The sequence below is a fragment of the Nilaparvata lugens genome, chromosome 10 (assembly GCF_014356525.2).
Source record: "Nilaparvata lugens isolate BPH chromosome 10, ASM1435652v1, whole genome shotgun sequence".
Taxonomy (NCBI): Eukaryota; Metazoa; Arthropoda; class Insecta; order Hemiptera; family Delphacidae; genus Nilaparvata; species Nilaparvata lugens.
Genome location: NC_052513.1, coordinates 42,462,648 through 42,483,476, shown reverse-complemented (window position 1 = coordinate 42,483,476; position 20,829 = coordinate 42,462,648). Strand labels below are relative to the sequence as shown.

Sequence of the window (20,829 nt, the reverse complement as noted above, 5' to 3'; positions counted from 1 at the left end):
CTGATCAAATAACTTTTCATTATTTTTGTGTTTAATATTCAAGAATGAAAAAAAAATCGAATAATATCAACATATTGCCATTTGAAGTATAAAAAAGTATAAACTCAACCTCCCTCATTAAAGCATAATTATACATAATATTTCAGGTTATGTAGACAAATTGAAATCTTCCCAATCTGAGACTCTCTCACTGTCGTGGTTGACGACGGCATTTACGCACAAACGAAAACCCAGCTTAAGGGCCAATAACAAGTTTTATGGGGCTACCTAAAAGCACGTGTATACATAAACAAACCACGAACCCTTGAAGCCCTGAGTGAAACAATAACACAAGAAATTCGAGCGGTACCTCCTGAAATGCTTCAGAGGAATATGGACAAATTCTCACAACGTCTACAGGAGTGTATGGACAAAAACGGACAGCATTTAACACATGTTTATTTTTCGTACATAATCAATGTTTTAATTTTGTACTCTTTAATTTTTATATTGACAATATTCAAGGTACACACTAAAATCAATTTTGATTTTTGTTTAAAAATGAGTGTAGTGTGTAACTGTTATTTCATATCATCTTTACCTCCCTGAGTTTCGTTTAAAAATGAGTGTGTAAGGCTGAACTCACACTTACGTGACTCAGGTCGAGAAGAGACTCGACTCTAGTTGAGAGCTTTTTTTTCAAATGATGACAGTCGCGGAGACACCCATCGACTGGTCTGAGTGTCACCATTCGAAAAAGCATGCTCTCGACTAGAGTCGAGTCACTTCTCTACCTGAGTCGCGTAAGTGTGAGTTGAGCCAAACTGTTATTTCAAATCATCCTTACCTCCCTACCCAAACCAATATATCCAATATCTAGGCTACCTGATGGGTTTGTAAATAATGAATATTTTTTCAAGTATTTGATTTTGTTTGTAGGTGAGCCATGAACGAGTGCACACCAGAGACAGACCGTTCGAATGCCCCGAATGTGGAAGGAGGTTTCCCCAGAAACGGCATCTCACCACCCACATCAAGTTCCACTCGGGGGAGCGACCCTTCTCCTGTCCGGTGAGTGTGCTATTCGACATCGTGTCTTATTTATTTCTTGTAAAATTCATTTTTTTTACAATATCAACTGATTATGTATTCTGTATTGAAGCTACTCACAATTATTCATTGTTTGAAGCAGGCAGGATGGAGGTTTAACCTTGTTGTATCCATTGTTAATACAATTATTAAAAGGTAGAAAATCAACTTTGTTGAGGAGAAAGGGAACATGTGATTAACAAAAATGAGCTATACTTTCTTTACCTTACTTTCATTGGCGCTGCAGTCCGATGTGGACCTTGGCCTCCTGCACAATTCGCCTCCAATCGTCTCTCCTCTCCGCCACGTTCTACCATCCTCTGATGCCCAAAACACGCAAATCGGCACTCACATCCTCCAGCCATCTCCTCCTGGGCCTTCCTCTTCTACGCGTACCAATCATTTTACTTTTTAACAACTTATGCGGTAGTCTGCAGTGCTCCATTCTCTGGACATGCCCCCAACCATCTCAACCGTTGCGCCTTTATAACTCGAACAATATCTTCTGGTCCCATGAAATTGGCAATCTCTTCATTATTTCTGATACGCCACCCATATTCTGTCCTGACTGGTCCCATGATACGCTTTACAATTTTTCTCTCAAAAACACGCAATGCTTTGCTCTTCTCTACTAGTCAGCGTCCACGTCTCAGCACCATAGGTGGCCACTGGTCTGATCAGTGTTTTGTATAGCCGCAGCTTAGACATGCGTGATAAGAGCTTTGACTTCATTAGTTTCATGAAAAATGAGCTATACTATATGCAAAATAATATTGAAATTGTGAGATATTACAATTTAAATTGTTGTCTTGAGAAATAAAATTGAAGATAAAGGTTACTTGATCCCCAACAAACTATTCTCATGTCTTAAACAACTACAACCTCTCATAGTTTTATCATAGAGAAACAATAGCGTAAGTAGATATCCCATGGTTTAGGGAGTTTATGTCACAACTTTTACTGTTATCTCAAGCCGATTACTGTTGATTATTGTCGATTTTTACTGTTTTGTTGGGGGTGAGAGTGTATGAACGGCACAATATGAGAGACTACCATGGTCACATAGCTTCAGGGGAAAGAACTACGTGGTCTATCGGCTTGAGATAACAGTAAAAGCTGCGACATAAACTCCCTATACCATAGGATATCTACTTACGCTATTGTTTCTCTATGGTTATATATTCATTTAATAATTCAGAATTACACTACTACTTACGCTATTGTTTCTCTATGTTTATATTTATTTAATAATTCAGAATTACACAACTTCTGGAAGAGTACCACAGGCTTATGCCCTAAACGTTTCAAATTCTGATTGATTGTACTTTCAACTTCCATTATAATTGTGATATGTGTAAAATTTGTTGAAATTATTATAATGTAATGTTCGTCGTGTGCTCGTCAGGTGTGCGGCGAATCGTTCTCACGCGAAGAACACCTAGTGATGCATTCGCGCTTCCACGGCGGCCAGCGGCCGTTCGCGTGTCCCGACTGCGGCGCCGGATTCCTGCGCAAATTCGAACTGGTCAACCACGAGCGGCAGCATGGTCGCAACCCCGAGTCGTGTCCCGCATGCGGCAAGGAGTTCCTACAGAAGCGGACTCTGTTGGTGCATATTCGCACCTGCGGTCTGCCGCCGTCTGTGACGTCTGCGTCTGTACAGCAGCAGCAGCAGCAGACGGCGACGGAGACGCCCAGCGGATATCTCACCGCCAACGCGGCTACTTCCACTCAACCTAACAAGACTTGCAAGTTAGTAGAGTATTCAAATCTAAATACTAAAATCTATTTCATTTAAAATAAAATCTGTATTTTTTATCTTACTCAAATTAGTCGATCAGACAGTTTCCTGCTCTATCGATTCGTCTGAAAAATGCCTCGTGTGGCCTGGCCCTTGAACTGTGAGTCGATAGTACCGAACTATAGTGAAGTCCACGTTATAATGGCAGTCTTTGATTAGCAATCGTATTGCTATCCTTGTCTTTCATTCAACAAAGCGGATAGCGCTATCTCTTTCTCGCTTTGCTCTGTTGCCAGATCGTCTTTTAACAATAGAGAATTAATAGTTAATTATCAAAATATTTCATTTTAATTATGTAAATTCATTATGAAAGTATTAAGAAATATAATTTATTGCTTAATAAAATAGGTTAAAATTGATTATTTAAACGAGAATGAACAGTTAATATAAATGAACCTATATCTGCTACCATCTATAGAAGGCGTAGACAAGACAGAGTTTCGTCAACGTTTTTCTCCTATCTTTCTCCACTGCCATTATAACGTGGACCTCACTATAGTTTATTCCTTGAATAGATTTACATTGTTTGAGAACGACCTGGTGGTAACGTCGCGGAGGTGGTAAAGGATAGCGCTACCTGCTTTGTCGAATGATAGACAAAGATAGCAACACCAGTGTTTATCAAAATTAGATTATTCAACTCCAATTCGACAAAGCAGATAGCGCTATCTTATACAGTATTTAATACTGCCGTTACCACTGTAGAATTATTACACATTAATTATTAGCTCATTATTTTTCATCATGTTGAGCTGTATGTTTTTTTATGTTATTACACTTGTAATACTGGTAGTAAATATTGTAAATTGGAATTAATAAAATCAGAGTTGGGTTTGTAATTTGGTTGTTTTGTTGTCACAGTGATACTATTGTATAGCCTTTAATGCTTCTCGTTATCTTTGTCCTATAGCCTAATAAACTCCCACTCGAAGTTAAAAATCAGCCTAAAAAAGTCTAAAAGTAACCATTACACAGCTGTTGGCTGTGAAAAGGCTAAAGCTAGGTTTTCGTTTATGCGTAAATGCCGTCGTCGACCACGACAGGGTAAGGATCTCAGATTGGGTAGATTTCAATTCGTCTAAATAACCTAAAAGATTATGTTAAATTATGTTTTAATGGGGGATCTTGAGTTTATACTTTTTTCTTTCAAGTGGCAATATGTTGATACTATTAGAAATGTTTTATTCTTGAATAATAAACACAAATAATGAAAAGTTATTTGATCAGTTGTTTTAGCACACTTGAAATTTGGACAATATGAATGTCAACAATGCTTGCTGTCGTCGACTGCGGAAATTTACGCACAACGGAAAATGCACCTTTACCATTCTATTGAAGAGTTTTTGAATTGAAAAATATACTTTCATATAACGTTTTTAACTGAAATAAATTCAAATTCAAATTTTATTCAATCCAATTCACAATATTTACAAATGAGAAAAAATAATACAGCTTAACAATATTAGAGTAATAAGTTAATAATTTATAAAGTACATAAAAGTCTAATTTATTAAACAATAACTAATAAATAACAATAAATATGAATTTGACTTTAAAGTATTTGACTGACGATGCTTATTGCTTTTTGTAAAGTTTTTGTAGGTAATGAAAATTCTTGATTCGCTGCGTATACTTGATCGTTACGAACACGCGCATTTCACTTTTCATCAGGTGATGCTACGCTTATTATATCTGTACCTTTCTGTTTCTGTACACATATACAAATATGATAAGCTGATGAAAAGTGAAAAGCGCTCAAGTCTGTACACAGCCTCAATTTGTCGTGTAATTGTGTTTGTAATTCGATGGTCATGTTGTTGCAGAGAGTGCGGCGAAACGTTTGCTAGCATGGAAGGACTGGCCCTTCATTTAAGGCTACACGTTGGTGATCATAGTTTCCTTTCGGACATCTGTAGTCTGGCCGCCACCCTCAAACAGTCCGCCATGACTGCTGCCGTACTAGGTAATTATAACATTATAATTATTGTAAAGGCTACTCTAGTTCTGCAGTCAACCGCACGAAAATAGTCCAATGAGAGTACAAACAAATTATCTCACTTTCTTGAAATTCAGTACATCTGGCGCTCGTTGCTTCTAGAAAGTCCAGTAGTATCGTATCAGTTTAATTCGATTCTATTATTATTGTATAAGATTATGATTTGTGGTTCTAATATGATAGCACGTCCAGAAAGTAAGTTCCGTTTCAATTTATATCGGCTGCAGCGCTGCGATCGCAGTTCCGCACTTGCGCGGTAGACGCTCTGTATCAAGGAGAAGAAACGTGCGCCAATTGGAGATCGCTGTCAGCAACGTACGCTTTGTTGTGCTTGTTTACAATGTCGGTGTTGATTGAAAATCCCGCCGCTTGTGAAATCAGGTCTGTGATTCGTTTTCTGAATGCAAGGAAAGTGAACCCAAAGTGCAATGATTGATTCAATGGTGAGAAGATGGGTCTGTCAGTTCAATGACGGACGTAGTGATGTGCTTGATGAAGAACGAAGTGGGCGTCCATCTTTGGTTACAGAAGAACTGGTTCACGCGATTGATGACAAGATCCATGAAAACCGAAGGTTTACAATTAGTGCTCTCACTATGGAATTTCCCCAAATTTCACGATCACTATTGCATGAAATTGTTACCGGAAAACTGAAATTTTGACAAGCTGAAAACGACGAGCTGAAAGAAACTGTTTCCAACTGGTTGAAGACACAGGCGGCAAATTTCTATGAAGAAGGCATACAAAAACTTGTGCCACACTATGACAAATGTCTGCAAAATTTCGGTAGTTATGTGGAAAAGTAGTTTAAGAGTTGTAGAATTTTGTGCAATTAATAACTTTTCCGTATCTGTACACAATTTAATTTTATTACCAAACGGAACTTACTTTCTGGACCTACCACGTATTTCACTTTCTTGAAATTCAGTTCATCTAGCGCTCGTTGCTTCTAGAAAGTTCAGTAGTATCGTATCAGTTTAATTCGATTCCATTATTATTGTATAAGATTATGATTTGTGGTTCTAATAAATTAATGAATATACCATATTAATCTTAATCTCTTTTTTGTATTGGGCTACTTTTATAGAAATAGAAAGAAAAAGAAAAATCTTTGTACCCTTTTGGAAATATTTCAAAATATTTCATATTTTTCTTTCTATTTCCATATTAATCTTGTATCCACATTTTAGTAGGTAAAGTATGTTGTCTAGTGAACAGAACTAACTCTACTCTGAACAGACTCTACTGTACTAGCTCGAGACTGTTTTCATTAGCATAGTAGTGGTAGAGTAGAGTGAGAAGCGGTGGTGGGGGAAGGCAAGTGGTAGAGTACTATACAACGGTGCTATCCCACTCTACTCTACTAAAAACATCTAGTAATCTACCTTGACTCTACTCTACCATGAACGTTTTCATTGTTCGAGCTCACAAGATAGTTAGTACTTGCCCATGTAACTCTACCACTAACTCTACTAATGAAAACTAGGCTTTAGTGCTACAAATTAACATTTCATATTCAACGTTATATATTGAGATAATAAATATTATGATTGAACAATAATATGCATTAATTTTTTAATCTCTACTGCATATTATCTACTTGATGTAAATTTATGGCTAATAGTCTGAATTGAATGAATGTAAATCGACAGATGGAAATTCCTGAGTAATAATAATAATAATATCGAGTGCCTGGCTTGCCTCAGGTCTGGTGTCAGAGTTTTCAGGTCGAAACTGATCAATTTCAGGGCCTCTGACATGACCTAACGATGCTTTTTTAGGCAGCCGGGACCGACGTCTTAACGTGTCCATCCGAAACACGGGAGTGTCCCGAGATATATCTTGCCCGGGCCGGGATTTGAACCCGGCCTCTGAATCATAAAGCCAGCATCTGATCCACTGATACGGCCACTCCATTATGATTTCCATCTAGCTGTTTACCCTGTTGTCAATATTTGCAATAGCAGAAGTCTTCAGGGTGATTTACAGCATTCAATGGGATTTTCGTTTAATAGTATTGTAAATTGACATTAAATGATTCTTTTTTTGGTCGTTGAGAAGTTTGATATTGTGGTAATTATCATATTGAATGAAAAAGACTAAGAAATTGTCAAAAAACCACTGATTTATTGATAATTAGAAGACCGGTTTCGGTTATTACACCATTGTCAATCTCTGATAAACTAAACTAAATACAAGCAAGAGCAGCAGAATTTATACTCCTGAATGTAAAATTCAGGATTGTATAATTACAATTTGTAAGAAATTGTAAAAAAACCACTGATTTATTGATAATTAGAAATAACGGTTTCGGTTATTACACCATTGTCAATCTTGAAAACTAAAACTAAATACAAGAGGAGCAGAATTTATACTCCTGAATGTATAAATTCTGCTGCTCTTTAGTTTAGTTTATCAGAGATTGACAATGGTGTAATAACCGAAACGGTCTTTCTAATTATCAATAAATCAGTGGTTTTTTTGACAATTTCTTAGTCTGTTTCTTCAATTGAAATGATGTTCTCAGGTGGCAACAAGAAGCCACACATCTGCAGCGACTGTGGTCGCGGCTTCAGCCAGAAGCACGGCCTGTTCCAGCACAGACAGCGGCACGCGGATGCAAGCTGCAAGCTCAAGCCGTTCGCTTGCGACAAGTGCGGCAAATGCTTTGCACAGAAGAATCACCTCTACCGCACGAACGTCCAACATATGGACAAGCCTTTGAACCGCGCAACAATCAGTAACTAACTATTTTCCTACAGATACTCTGAAAAGTGGACCTTTGTGCACTGATTGCAGGCTGCAAAGAATCACTTTTCCGCACTAGTGCGCAAAGTGAGTACTTTGCGCTACTCCAGATTTGCAGCATGACAACGCAAAAATAGTTAGTAGGCTATATGGAGCACCAGTGCAGCAAAATCAAAATGAAGTTGGTAACAGTGACTGCTGTGGCTGCTATAGTGAGCAGAGGTGCAACGAAGCACAACGCGCTAATATTAAGTAGTATTATAATGGAGGACAACGACAGCACAGTGCCACACAGCACAAACCACACAAGCCCCCGCCATTCAAACACTACTACATTATTCAGGCAATTTTACCCATAATTACCCACTTTTCATATTCAATGGTAACTGTAGGAAAATTTAATGTGAAATACGTGCGCAAAGTTCGTTTGCTGCACTCAAGAAACCATTCCGCCCTCGCCTACGGCTCGGGCGACGCGTAAACGTTTCTTTCGATGCAGCAAACTGTCACTTTGCGCACTAGTTGCACAAATAACTATTCCTACAGTTACGTTGAAAAGTGGCCATTGCTGCACTGATTACAGAACGCAAAGAATCACTTTTCCGCTCTAGTGCGGGAAAAATGTTTCTGCACTCCAGATTTGCAACATGGCAACGCAAAATACTAGTAGGTTATATGGAGCAACAGTGCAGCAAAATCAAAATGAAGTTGGTAACAGTGACTGCTGTGGCTGCTATAGTGAGCAGAGGTGCACCAAGCACAACGCGCTAATTATTATTCATTATATATTATAACCAGGACAACATTTTTATTCAATTTGACAATAAATTAAGGTTTTTATCAATAATAAAATTACACAGAAAAACATTTTAATGCATTTCAGGCAATTTTACCCATAATTACCCACTTTTCATATTCAATGGTAACTGTAGGAAAAACTTAATGTGAAATACGTGCGCAAAGTTCCTCTGCTGCACTCAAGAAACCATTCCGCCCTCGCCTACGGCTCGGGCGTAAACGTTTCTTTCGGTGCAGCAAACTGTCACTTTGCGCACTAGTTGCACAAATAACTATTTCAAGATTCAAATGAATTATTATTAAAGTTGAAAATTAACCTTCAGGCAGTCGCGCTGTTGTAAAAAGTACAACAGTGTCAGTTTTTTTGCTGCACAAAACTATTGAATGGGGTAATGTCAGTGAATGAGTCACCTATGCATTCCAAAACTTTCCCCCCATCACTCCACTGAGTTGCATTATCAACCGAGCAATGGTTCAGTCTTTAGGTGCCATTTAGTCGCGACAGTGCATAAGTCGCACTGTGCATAACATAGGGAAAGACTTAATACGGGGACTGTAAACGAACCAATAACACAGAATTGATGGCTTTGCTTGATGTACCTTATTGGGCTATGAAATGGTAATCATCCAAATGTTCATAGGCGTAAAATAATCCAAAAAGATGGAAGAAGTAATTATACAATTAATTAATATGTTTTTGACAGTAAACAGAGTACATAACACTTGAAAAATCAGATGTTGTACAAAATACAACACGCGACTGCTCGTGTGATTGAGTAGGGCACGACTACCGGAAGGTTAATAATACATCAATAAACCTTTATCAGCTACCGTCTATAGAAGGCTTTGACAAGACAGAGGATCGGCAACGTTGTTCTGCTATCTTTCTGTACTGTCATTATAACGTGGACCTAATTATAGGTTCAAAAACCGCAACAGTAATTTCTGCATCTAATAGTTGATACATTCAATTCATTTTTGTTGATTATTCAAATACGATTCCTGTTTCATAAAAATAATACTATTTCATTCCAGGTTCAACAACAGCAACAGGCACAACAGCAGCAGCAACAACAGCAGCAACAACAGATGCTACAACAACAACAGCAGCAGCAACAGGTAAAAGTGGAACACCAGGCCAGAATGCCACCGGAAATGGACCACCGACATCACACAGAACAGTTGCCGCCTGGGGGGGCCGACAACCGCCTCCAGATGGGCGGCGGGCCCGTGTCACTGATACGCCAAGGGGCGCCCATGGATCAGCACCGCCACCAGATGGACATCCTCCATCACCCGCCCCAAGACGAACAGGCCTCCACTTCCAGTTGCCATGTCAAGGCTAACGGTCCGTTCTGAGCGGTCAGGTTCGCTTCGTCTATGTTTCAGTTGATCTAGAACCTAGGCTACCATCGTATATGTGCGTGTGAATAAAAATAGAAATCTGAGTGCCATTTTTAAACTGTTTACTCACAAAAGTTGAGAGTAATAATAATAATAATCATCATTTCATTTGTTCAAGAGCCTTGGTTGTACATTTTCAATTCAAAAGTAACAATGGAAAAGTAATACTATAGAGAAACATTAGCGTAAGTAGATATCCCATGGTATAATGACTTTATGTCGCAACTTTTACTGTTATCTCAAGCTGATAGTCCACGTAGCTCACTCTAATGGGACCTTTCACACTCAGATTACTGTTGATTATTAATGTTTTGGCCGGGTGAGAGTGTATGAACGGCACAATATGAGAGACTGCCAGTTTCACAAAGCTTCACGGGAAAGAACTACGTATACTATCGGCTTGAGATAACAGTAAAAGTTGCGACATAAACGCCCTATACCATGGGATATCTACTTACGCTAATGTTTCTCTATGGTAATACTGTAACAAACATAAATCCTCTAAATAAATTAACAAATAACAACATAGAGACAATAAATCTTAAATAATATTTGATATCAAAAGGTGTAGATAGCTGGAATATTTCAACACATGCAACCATAAAGGTGCATACAGATAATTATACGCGCCGCGAACATGAGCAATTCACTTTTAATCAGCTGATTATATCTGTATTTTTACAGAAACGGTAAGACACAGATATAAAATGCTTGGCAATTCACTTTTAATCATCTGATGCCAAGCTTTTTATATCTGTATCTTACCGTTTCTGTAAAAATACAGATATAATCAGTGATCAAAAGTGAATTGCTCATGTTCGCGGCGCTTATATCTGTACGCACCTTAAGAGAAACATAAATGCTCGAAATAAATAACAAATTACAACAATGAATCTTATAAGATGAGTTAACAGATGTAGACTAGATAGTTTGGTTATTTCAAACCATGCAAATAAAAACATAAATTCTTGAAATAAATCAACAGTATCAATATAGCGACAATTATTCATACATGATACTCAATCTTTTAATATTAACTAGATATATGGATATTTTCACACAAGTCATGCATGATACATAATCTTTTAATATTAACTAGATATATGGATATTTTAACACAAGTCATGCAACCATAAAAAAGGCAAATACTGTAAAAATAATTCCCCTGTTAATCCTGTGATCTCCCTACATACCTTAGCCTGTTGCTTCTAAAATATAGTTACGCAATCTTAAAGCGTTCACCATGAATTTGTAAATGTCTCTAATTTTATTTCATACTCACAATAGTACACAAAGGGTACTTGGATTTCTATTTTTATTTATATTCAAGAGTAGCCTATTAAAAAGACTATTATGTGCGTGACATGGGCGAAAGTCAATATACATAATTATGTTAGTATTTGAATGAATTCTACTTATTTTAAATAAAATCCGTGTTCACCATGAATCATCAAATTTGTGATCAAAATACATAAATATGTTTTATTCTCCGTTTTAACTGTAATATACTATCAAATAGTTCGCTAATTTCAAATGATAACGTTTAAAACTATGATCCAACAAAGTATCAATAACAGAAGTCATGTTCTTTCAAAATCACTATCCATATTATTTAAATGGCTGTTATCTTAAAAGTAAGTAACCTGAGTTTCATTTCAGGTTTAAAAATTTTCAATAATCAATAAAGTAGGCCTATTTTCCAGTTATCAGTGATGATTAATAAAGTAGGACTATTTTCCAGTTATCAGTGATGATTAAGTGAAATAATAATAATAATAATTTATTTTTGTCAAAGAACAATATTACAAAATTGCATTAGACAATGTCAGAGTATTTAAAAGAAACATTACATTAATAATTTGGGTGTAACCCCACTCAATACAAATTTAAATAATTGAATTTGGTTTCCACCTTATCTAAATTCTAAATTTCTAGTTTAAATATATATTTTGGACACAGAATTGGACAAAACTTAGCCTATGAAGTGATAAACATAACTCATTTTTGGTCAATTTGTATCTAAATTTGGGAAAGGAACAGTTTTGGGCTTTAAGCCTGTTGTTCCCCTCCCAATCATCCATAGTTGAGAATTATATTGTATCTATCAATGTAGAAATAAATAAATAAATATTACGTCCCTACCATTTTGAATGAATTTCTGAGCAAAGTGGGACTTGATTAATGACAGTCAAGTCCAATATAGAGTTATCTTTTCAAAATAGGATGATTAGAAAGCAGTTTTATTCAAAGTCTGAAGAAAATTTTTATTTTCTGACTCAATTTAGTCCATTATTGACTATTCTTTTTAACCCTACAGAGACACACTTACTTTATGCTAACACAGTAGACACACTGGGGTGTTGAACACCCCAATTTAATTTTGCATTTTTCTTTGGAAAATATGAAAAAACAAGTACTTAGACCATACTTTATCATTTCTTAATCATTTTTGTTCCAAGTGCATACAGAAATCAAAAGTAAAGCACTGCTCATCAATATTTATACTAATTTTAGAAGTACGTATGTTCCGCCTGAGTGTTGGAGCTCCTAATCCGGTTTGAACGAATGGCTTGATCATTGTCAATGGCAACTTCATCAAAAACTCACGTCTTACATTCTATTGTTTTGAATCTCAAGTTGTAGAGAATCATAGCATTTATTCCAATCTGATCCATCATCCCATACCACATTTGTAGTGACAATACAAGTAATTCTTTGTAATAAAAGTGTTTGATAAAAGTCCCACCTAAAAGACACTCTGGGGTGTTAGACATCCCAAACGAAGATCAAGATGAGCTGGTGACCTTGTAGAATGCTATTACCATAGAGAAACAATAGCATAAGTAGATATCCCATGGCATAGGGCGTTTATGTCGCAACTTTTACTGTTATTTCAAGCCGATAGCCCACGTAGTTCTTTCCCGTGAAGCTCTATGACGCTGGTAGTCTCTCATATTGTGTCGTTCATACACTCTTACCCGGTCAAAACAGTAAAAATCAACAATAATCGACAGTAATCGGCTTGGGATAACAGTAAAAGTTGCGACATAAACGCCCTATACCATGGGATATCTACTTACGCTATTGTTTCTCTATGCTATTACTGACTGGAAGTGGTGGAGAGTAGTTGACAATACTACAAACCTAATTTAGACTGGGCATAAATTCCCATCTGTTTGATATTGTCAACTGCAGAACAGAAAAAATCCCTGGGGTGTGAAACACCCCAGTGTGTCTCTTTAGGGTTAAAGTAGGATTATTAGGGTTGTGTGGCAAAGAGGACCAGGAATCCTAACTTCGCCCTAATAAAAGGCATATAATAATTAAATCAATTTTTAGATAACAGTTTCATTCAAAGTTTGACTTGTAGGCCTGGTTAAACATACCTCTATTAAATTTGACCTTGATTACCGCTTGACAATATCAAACAGATGGGAATTTATGCCCAGTCTAAATTAGGTTTGTAGTATTGTCAACTACTCTCCACCACTTCCAGTCAGTAATAGCATTCTACAAGGTCACCAGCTCATCTTGTTCTTCGTTTGGGGTGTCTAACACCCCAGAGTGTCTTTTACGTGGGACTTTTATCAAACACTTTTATTACAAAGATTTACTTGTATTGTCACTACAAATGCGGTATGGGATGATGGATCAGATTGGAATAAATGCTATGATTCTCTACAACTTGAGATTCAAAACAATAAAATGAAGAGACGTGAGTTTTTGGTGAAGTTGTCATTGACAATGATCAAGCCATTCGTTCAAACCGGATTAGGAGCTCCAACACTTAGGCGGAACATACGTACTTCTAAAATTAGTATAAATATTGATGAGCAGTGCTTTACTTTTGATTACTAAATATGACATTTGCTTCTCGTCAACCGTCATTGTTTTAACGACGATTAAATTTAACAGACGTTCGTGCAACGGGAGTTGATCTTGTAACTTCTTCGGTTCCTCTACACTTTTTTTAGTTGCACATTTTTTAGGTTTGAAGCATTGTCAACTGCTCTCCACCACTTCCAGTCAGCAGTAATAGCATTCTACAAGGTCACAGTAATGTTAGATCGATGTTACCATCATATAGTTTACAGATTCGTATGGTTTTTAGTAAAATTGAATATTATTTTAGTATTCCTTACTTGGGCTCAATTTATTTAATTGCTTCCTTTTTTCATGGATACTCTTATTATGATGCAGTTCAACGTAACAAATTCGATTACAATATAGTGAGGTCCACGTTATAATGGCAGTGTTTGATTAGCAATGATGCTGCTATCCTTGTCTATCATTCAACAAAGCGGATAGCGCTATCTCTTTCTCGCTTTGCTCTGTTGCCAGATCGTCTTCTAACAATGTAGAATAATTAATTAATCAACAAAATATTTAATCTCATTTATGAAATTTATGAAAGCTATAACTTCTTGTTTAATAAAATATGATTGATGATTTTAAACGAGAATGAACTGTTGATATTACATCATCAATAACCTGTATCAGCTACCGTCTATGGAAGGCATTGACAAGACAGAGGATCGGCAACCTTGTTCTCCTATCTTTCCACTGCCATTATAACGTGGACCTCAGGATAGTAGAGAAACGTAATCAGATTTATATAATGAATTACAACCAATTGCCTACTTTCATTCATGTCTTCAATAGTTTTACAAATACTACACGTTTTATTTGTACTGATTCATTATAATTAATACATATTGTCAATTATTTTGAACTGGAAATCATGGCTAAAATAAAATTTACTTTGAAATCATTTTATCTAGTTTTCACTCATACGATTATTGTACAAACTGCGATGAATTTGTGCTTTCTCTGAGGAAGTATATGAAAAAATTGTGCATTGTATCATTACCAGAGTTTGCCTCGAATTTTTCTTGAATTATAATATTATTATTTTTTAAATTATTGTGCCATATTTATCAATGTAAAACTGTTTTATAAACTGTAATTTTTTTTAAACTGATGGAAGATTTTATTGGAAATAGCAGTCTAACTAACTGCTGGGATATTACTGATTTTATACGGATGATGAAATCAGAAATTTTAACATTTAAAAAAAACAATTTTAGAGCTGAAATGAAGAGTCTTATTAAGTCTTAGTTAACGATGTCTCATGTTAACTCCAGGTGTCGATTAGGCCCGCTGCAAAGTAGACCCACGCTAATCCACATAATGATAATAATACATACAATGAATAATCCACTTGTCAGCTGATTGATTATGAATAATTCTATAGCAATGGTTTACAAAACATCCAAAAATCAACCCAAGCCGTGGGATGTTTTGTAAACCATTGCTTCAGACATCTGTGTAATGATAATAATACATACAATGAGTAATCCACTTGTCAGCTGATTGATTATGAATAATTCTATAATGGTTTACAAAACATCCCACGGCGTGGGTTGCTTTTCGTGGGTCTACTTTGCGGCGGGCCCAAGTCTCATGTTAACAAGAAAATTTAAGAATTTAAATATTTTAATGTGTACTTGACTTGGAAGCTTCTAGTTTTCTCTACTTAAGCGTTTAAAACTTTCAAGTGGACTTGAAAATGATGATAGCCTACATTACTTATAAGACTATGGCCTGGTTGCACAAAAGCCGGATAAGTTTTAACCTTGGTTAATTTCACAAGAACCAGTCAGAGAAGGCTTTTTTGAAAAGATGGGTTCTCGTGGAATTAATCACGGTTAAAATTTAACCGGCTTTATGACAATATGATGGATAGATTAACAAGAATATTGATACTTGAGTTTTATTTAGTTTGTCATCGATTCAAATACATGCTGAAGCTCTCCTTTCGCTCATAGAATGTTATCTGATAAAGAAAATATATTATTCTAAAAGAATGGACATTGGTATATCTCTCAATCCATAACAGCTAACTTTCTAAAATATGTTGAAGTTCCATGCAATTGAAACTTTGTAACATATAGGCCTGGTTGCACAAAATCCGGTTAAATTTTAATCGTAATTAATTCCACGAGAACCAATCAGGGAAGCCGTCTTATCTAAAAGCCTTCTCTGATTGGTTCTCGTGAAATTAATCATGGTTAAAATTTAACCGGATTTTGTGCAACCGGGTCTTACTCTCATTTCAATAATAGATTAGCTCACTCATTTCTCCTTAGAGATGGGTTGGGGAAAAACTTGAAATCAAGGTATTTACCACCTTATTCGAATTATATTTTATAAATCTCATGATAAATCCTGTTTCAGGGTTTTGATGCACAATATAATATTATTTTATTTGACTTTTATAAAGTCATTTATGTAACAAAGTGACTTGTTTGGTAACAAACTCGGTCCACGTAGAGATATTGTAAATTTATTATTGTAATAATATTGAGATATATTAATAAGTAGTTCATAGTGTAATATGCAGCATTCTAGGTCAGAACATTGCTAGGTATTTTGTTGAAATTTTAACTGACATTGATAGTTATCTACTATATTAAAATAAATATTACAAATTTTAATTACAACAAATCAACTTCCACTTTAACTGATCTCATTCAGCTTGAATATTTAAATAAAACAACTGATGAAGCTACTTTGGCTTGATAAAATACTCATTAATTTTCAAATTTAACATGTTATCAAATAATATATAAGATCTGCATTCATTAAGAGAGAATGAATGGATAATTCGTATGTTTTGTAGAAATTATCCACTGTTTATAACAGTAAAATATACTTGGTATACTATACTGTAAAATATAATAAAGTATGAAACATCACTTTAATGTTGTTTACCCTATAGTGACATAATCTGTGTATAATTTTAGACATTAGTAGATTTCGTATAAAACAATTCAATTGAGTAGATTATCGCTTAGAACTAATAGATAGGTAGTTATTTAAATATTTTTTTTAAGATGTTTAGTTGTGTTTGATGTCTATATATAGAGATTTGTAAATCTTGTAAATAGTTTAATGTCGCTTTATATATTGTAATGTAAACTCTTATGTGCGATCAGAAATTTATGTCATGTATCCAGTTTTGGATTGTCATATTTTTAATTTAATCCATATGTTTAAATTTGAGTATCAACCCCTAAAAGGCAAATGATACGTGATATTTAAAAAAATATATACAATTTTAACAACATTCATCTACATAATTTCTTTCACATATCGCGTTTAAAAAAAAAATGAAACACGTCTGCTTAAAATGAAATAATCGATTCTCAGGCTTTGTAAATAAATTTTAATATGAATAAATTGTCTTGGAAGCATCATTAAGTGCCCATGTCTACAGATGGACTTTCCATCTAGCTGTTTACCCTGTTGTCAATATTTTCAGTAGCAGAAGTCTTCGGAGTTATTTGCAGCATTTCATTCAATAATAATTATTAAGTGTCCATGTTTTGAAATGTATCGTTGTATCGTTGTAAAGCCATAATAATAAATTTACACTTTTTTTAGTTGAAGAATTTCCAGTTTTAGTTGATCTGAGAAATCCCTGTTTTAGTGCCAAGATTGGAACTATTTCAATTAACCGAGTGATTATTATAGAGAACATGCCCTTGCTCTCGTAAAAAGAGATTTCTTTGAAATTATTTAAAAAATAGTGTTTACAATAATTTGTCAATGCGTGGTTAGGTGGTAGAGTGAACATTACTGTCCAAATTTCGCCACATCATCAAATAAAACAGTCAAGTCCTTCTAATTGTCAACCGATTGTTCCAAAATATGTTGAAATGTTATCTCTTTTCATCTCTTCTCTTAATCTCTTAGGAAGAGGTTACTGTGAAATTATTATAAAAATAGGAGTTTCGTCGTCAACTTTCACCTTTTATTACAAAAATAAATTGAATTTAATTTTCAACTGAAAAAACACAGTATAAGAATCACTATTTTCAATGAGAGACATAATTGATTATCTTCCATTTTATAACTGAAATAAAATAAGCAACTTCTCCAGAAAGGTTTAATCATTTTAATCATAATTGATTATCTTCCATTTTATATCTGAAATAAAATAAGCAACTTCCCCAGAAAAATTTAATCATTTATATTTTCAGTATTAGTATTATCATCTATAAACTTGAGTGTTGATAGGAAATGACATTGGGTAATACGGCAAGGCTGAACATCCAAAAGGATCTCTGCTGATAAACGCCATAAGAATTAATAATAGATAAATTAAATGTCATAATTTGAGACAATTAATTTTTTATAGAACTGATCCATGCTAACCAGCATTCGCTATTTTTTGATTTATTGCCATTTTTAATTTTTTGTTTTTGGTGCTTAAAATAAATCAAAATAATCTGTATAATGAAATAATGGACATTTCTATAAATCATTCATTAAGCTGCGTTTACACCAAAGCTATTAACAAAAATTTTATTTTTCCGTCCTTATAGATTCTATTAGATTGAACATAACTTATCATACATATGATGTACATATGTGTTTGTCAAGTTCCGTTCAATCTAATAGAATCTATAAGAACGGAAAATAAACATTTTGTTAATAACTTTGGTGTAAACGCAGCTTTAGCCTTTTTCATTGTATTTCTCTAGTTGGATGCAAAATCTCATTGCTTTGAAGCACCTCAAACAAATTGATTTGAATGGAATAATTGTATGGTGTAATCTTGTAAATTCAAACCAATTCAAATCATTATAATAAATTATGAACTCAATTATGACAAGTTACATTATTCCTTGAACGTCCAGCCTTCATCTCTGAAATAACCATATTTCAGATGATTTAAAACTATAGTGAGGTCCACGTTATAATGGCAGTGTTTGAATAGCAATGGTATTGCTATCCTTGTCTATCATTCAACAAAGCGGATAGCGCTATCTCTTTCTCGCTTTGCTCTGATGCCAGATCGTCTTTTAACAATGTAGAATTAATAATTAACAAAATATTTCATCTTGATTATGAAAATTCATTATTAAAAAATATATTTTCTTGCTTGATAAAATATAATTGATTATTTTAAACGAGAATGAACAGTTAATATCACATTAATAAACCTGCATCAGTCCTGTAACCGTCTATAGAAGGCATTGACAAGACGGAGGATCGGCAACGTTGTTCTTCTATCTTTCTTCACTACCATTATAACGTGTACCTCATTATACGCATCTCTTTACCATTGAACTGAGTATTATTTTTTGTATTCTGATTCGTGTTTTCTTTATTAAAGCTTTAATGTTAGTTAAGAATCCATCGTAATGGAATAATACCTTTAGACCATTTTTAATTTCTATCAACTTTGTTCTTCCATTCTACAAAATCTTCCGAATTTTGTGTTTTAATTTTTTTCGACTTCTCAAACTTGTAGTAGATTATAAATCATGGTCTTCACAGATTGAACATAATAACCTTCACATTAATAGTGACTCATGTATGACAAATTTTTGACAAACTTTTTTGCAAGATTCTATGTATACACAAATGTGGGTTTACTTGAAAACCAAGAAATATTTGGAAAATATACTACTTTATTATTTTAAGATAATGCAGCTGTAGGTAGATTTTATTTCTTCCACTTTCACTCTATGAAAATACTGTACATTTCATAATTATAAATAACTGAACACTTATTACCTTGGAAATTATAAATTTAGATATACAAATTCAAATTAATTATAATGCTACTACAAAAATATTAATGCAATGATTATCAATATTATTACGATTACTTTTAAAGTTATTATTGCTTAGTATGAAGTAGATGATTTAATGTTTAAGTGTTAGTGAAGTATTTATCGAACGGAGGAGAGTAATTTTTTAAATATAATAATTGCATTTAAATGTCTTTTTCATTGAATGAATCCAGAATATCCAATCCTTATATTTTCTTGTAGATATCACCATAGAGAAACAAAAGCATATAAGTAGATATCCCATGGTATAGGGAGTTTATGTCGCAACTTTTACTGTTATCTCAAGCTGATAGTCCACGTAATTCACTCTAATGGGACCTTTCACACTCAGCACGGCCGAACGAGTATGAATAGTCCTATTGAAACTTATGGAAATTATATTTCTACTGTACCGGACAGGTTAACTATTTTAAATCTTGAGGAATGCTTTCTAAATCTTATCAGCTTACTGAACACTTGAATTAACACGTGACAAACTCAGCTACATATCGTCGGTCTTACCGTAAAAAGGGAGAAACCAACTATTTGCCCAAGCAGGCTACTTTCCTTGCCCTATTACCATAGGTAAGGCACGCAAAAAATACCATAGGTATTGCTTTCCGAAAAAAATTAAGGTACCCCAATTTCCAAATTTCTATACGTTTCAAGGTCCCCTTAGTCCAAAAAGTGGTTTTTGGGTATTGGTTTGTATGTGTATGTGCGTCTGTGTACACGATATCTCATCTCCCAATTAACGGAATGACTAGAAATTCGGAACTTAAGGTCCTTCCCCTATAAGGATCCGACACGAACAATTTCGATCAAATGCAACTCAAGATGACGGCGAAAATGTTGTCAAAAACAAGGTTTATTGCGATTTTCTCGAAACGGGTCCAACGATTTTGACCGAATTTATACCTAAAAAAGTCATTGATAAGCTCTATCAACTGCCACAAGTCCCATATCTGTAAAAATTTCAGGAGATCCGCCCCATCTATGCAAAGTTTGATTTTAGATTCTCAATTATAAGGCTTCAGATACAATTTAAACAAAAAATTTCAAGTGGAAAAGATTGAGCATAGAAATCTCTACAATTAATGTTCAGTAACATTTTCACCTAAAATTGGAAATAAGCTTGAAGTTCAAGAAAATAAGATTATTCAATTTGCAAACTGTTGGCAAGTGTTGATTCTACTAAATCATTCACTATGAAGAGATAGCAGACCTCCTGTGTCTCCAGCGTTATTGTCCTGTCACTAGTTGGCTCAGATCTTTGAATAGTAGACTTGAGATGCGCGTGAACACTAGCGTCAGTTGATCAATTTTCATAACGGCAAGGAATGTTGTGTGAGTGCGCCACACCAGATTTTTGATTATGTACTTATTGG

At 34.8% G+C, this 20,829-nt stretch overlaps 2 protein-coding genes across 2 annotated transcripts in view; both read left to right on the top strand.

Annotated features, from left to right (window-relative positions):
* The window catches only part of LOC120353380, a 437,229-nt gene that overhangs the window by 219,568 nt on the left and 196,832 nt on the right, over positions 1-20,829 (top strand). The gene's annotated exons all lie outside the window — the stretch shown is intronic.
* LOC111052491 (zinc finger protein 2) overlaps positions 1-20,829 on the top strand; it is a 64,463-nt gene that overhangs the window by 26,031 nt on the left and 17,603 nt on the right. The gene's annotated exons all lie outside the window — the stretch shown is intronic.